Below are 3702 nucleotides of genomic sequence, written 5' to 3' on the forward strand. Positions count from 1 at the left end.
TTATATTAAGAATTATGTACAAAAAAATATTAGAATATCCTCTGGTATTGAGGGAATTGCATGTATAGAGATTCAAAAAAGAATCGATCTGATTCAGGTCATAATCTATATGGGATTTCCAAAATTACTAATAGAAGGTCGGCCTCGAAGAATTGAAGAATTACAGATGGATGTACAAAAAGAACTTAATTGTGTAAACCGAAAACTCAACATTGCTGTTACAAGAATTACAAACCCTTATGGACACCCTAATATTCTCGCAGAATTTATAGCCGGACAATTAAAGAATAGAGTTTCATTTCGAAAAGCAATGAAAAAGGCTATTGAATTAACTGAACAGGCAGGTACAAAAGGAATTCAAGTACAAATTGCAGGGCGTATCGACGGAAAAGAAATTGCGCGTGTCGAATGGATCAGAGAGGGTAGGGTTCCTCTACAAACCATTCGAGCTAAAATTGATTATTGTTCCTATACAGTTGGAACTATCTATGGGGTATTAGGCATCAAAATTTGGATATTTGTAGACGAGGAAGAATAAACCTTTATTTGACTTGTCTTTACGTTCTATCGGCAATACAAAAAAAAGAAAAAAATGACAAACTCTTTCATTCTTTTTATGTTAAATAAAAACAAAAATGGGCAATTCTATAAGGTTGAATAAAAATTCAATTAATTTTTTGATATTGAGATAATTGCTATGCTTAGTGTGTGACTCGTTGGTTTTTTTAGGGTTAGGGTTCAAAAACACGGACCGGCCCATACATAGTATGAACTAATAACTATAGAACTAATAACCAACTCATCGCTTCATATTATCTAGATAGAAAGAACCGGTCACGATATGATATATTGGTTATATCATTGTAGCAACGGAAAGTTTTTTTGCATAATAAAAAAAAGAAAAACAAATTTGATTATAAGTTGTGAAGCAATAACAATAAAAATGCGGATAAATGGAAGGGTGAGAGAAAGAGAGAAAAAGAATATCAATGCTATATGATTCCAATATGTAAGGTCTATGAGTGATCTTATAAAGGATAGTGTAATAAAGCATCAATACTAATTTGATTGATCTATAATTAGATGAGTTTGTTCATAGAACAAAAAAATCAAGAGCCCCGAGTCAATAAAGACTGAGAAAATTGACTCAAGAACATATTTCATTTTCATTAGGAGCTCCATTGTAGAATTCAGGCCTAACCATTAATTGAGAAGCGATGGGAACGACGAAACCTGTGGATGCATAAGATTCTATTGAAAACGAATCCTAATGATTCACTGGGTAGGATGGCGGAACAAACCCGGGACCAATCCACTTTTATTCTGAAAGGTCATGTCATGGGATAGCCCTACAACTGAAATAGATATTGAAAGAGTAAACATTCGCCCGCGAAAGTTTTTATTTTATTAGATTTATAAATTTCGGTCAATCCGATATGATAATAAAAAAGACAAAATAAAATAAAGATTCGTTATAACAAAATGACATTATATTATCTATAACATTATCTCTAAATAATCTATAAAATAATTATCTATAACTATAAATAGAAAAATAGAATATATATTAAGTTTAATTAATTATATAAACTATCAAAACAAGATATACAAATTTATAATAGATTAGATAAAATCTCAATGAATCCCACGATTCAGTATATTATTCATTAAATACATGTATATTATTTTATAATTGTTTCATTCGTGAGGAGCTGGATGAGAAGAAACTCTCATGTCCGGTTCTGTAGTAGAGATGGAATGAATTGATAAACAACCATCAACTATAACCCCAAAAGAACCAGATTCCGTAAACAACATAGAGGAAGAATGAAAGGAATATCTTATAGAGGTAATTGTATTTGCTTCGGTAGATATGCTCTTCAGGCACTTGAACCCGCGTGGATCACATCTAAACAAATAGAAGCAGGGCGGCGAGCAATGACACGAAATGTGCGCCGAGGTGGAAAAATATGGGTACGTATATTTCCAGACAAACCAGTTACAGTAAGACCCGCGGAAACGCGTATGGGTTCAGGGAAAGGATCTCCCGAATATTGGGTGGCTATCGTTAAACCGGGTAGAATACTTTATGAAATGGGCGGAGTAGCAGAAAATATAGCCAGAAAGGCTATTTCAATAGCGGCATCCAAAATGCCTATACGAACTCAATTCATTATTTCAGGATAGGAATGTAAAACCAAAGGAAAGAGGTCTTTGGAATAAAAAAAACAATTGTAGATTTCTTTTTTTTTATTTATTTTGGACAAACAATATTTCTTTTTTTTTACTTCGCCCCTTTGCATCAAAAGAGCAAATTAAAAAAAATGATATGATTCAACCTCAAACCCATTTAAATGTAGCGGATAACAGCGGGGCCCGAGAATTGATGTGTATTCGAATTATAGGAGCTAGTAATCGACGATATGCTCATATTGGTGACGTTATTGTTGCTGTAATCAAGGAAGCAATACCAAATACACCTTTAGAAAAATCTGAAGTGATCAGAGCTGTAATTGTACGTACTTGTAAAGAACTCAAACGTGACAACGGTATGATACTACGATATGATGACAATGCTGCGGTTGTTATTGATCAAGAGGGAAATCCAAAAGGAACTAGAATTTTTGGTGCGATCGCACGGGAATTGAGACAGTTAAATTTCACTAAAATAGTTTCATTAGCGCCCGAAGTACTATAAGTATAATAAAGACGAGACTATAATATAGTTATAACATTTGAATAAAATAGATAAAATTAATCAGTAGATTTGTCTCACGCATATATCTTTAACAATTCATAAAAATATATATATAAAGAAAAAAAGCATGTTGATTATATCAAAATTCGGGGGCAACAATAATTTTAGTTTATCATGGGTAAAGACACTATTGCTGATATAATAACTTCTATACGCAATGCTGACATGAATAGAAAGGGAACGGTTCGAATACCATCTACTAACATCACCGAAAACCTTGTTAAAATACTGTTAAGAGAAGGTTTTGTTGAAAACGTGAGGAAACATCAAGAAAGCAACAAATATTTGTTGGTTTTAACCCTACGACATAGAAGGAATAGGAAAGGGCCCTATAAAACTGTTTTAAATTTAAAACGGATCAGTCGACCCGGTCTACGAATCTATTCGAACTATCAACGAATTCCTAGAATTTTAGGCGGGATGGGGATTGTAATTCTTTCTACTTCTCGGGGTATAATAACGGACCGAGAGGCCCGACTAGAAAGAATTGGCGGAGAAATCTTGTGTTATATATGGTAAGCTTTCTTATATCCAACTTAGATATGGAACTTTACTATTTATTTGTGAAAAAAAAAAGATAAAGAGCGGGTTTCTAATCTCACTCTACTCCTACATTAGTTAATACTTCAAAGAGGTTTTACCTGGAATAAAAGAATAAAAATGGATTCATGGAAGTTTAATTACTGAATCACTTCCGAATGGTATATTTAAGATTCGGTTAGATAATGAAGATCGGATTCTAGGTTATGGTTCAGGAAGGATTCGGCGTAATTTTATACGTATACTACTGGAAGATAGAGTAAAAATTTTAATAAGTCGTTATGATTCAACCAAAGGGCATATAATTTATAGACTCTGAAACAAGGATTCAAACGATTAGTTGATTTTTTTTTCAACTTCAATATTTCTTTCGAAGGGATACAATTCGAAAATTAAAAATTTCA

This window comes from Corylus avellana, unplaced genomic scaffold, assembly GCF_965113065.1.
Source record: "Corylus avellana unplaced genomic scaffold, dhCorAvel1.hap1.2 HAP1_SCAFFOLD_116, whole genome shotgun sequence".
Taxonomy (NCBI): Eukaryota; Viridiplantae; Streptophyta; class Magnoliopsida; order Fagales; family Betulaceae; genus Corylus; species Corylus avellana.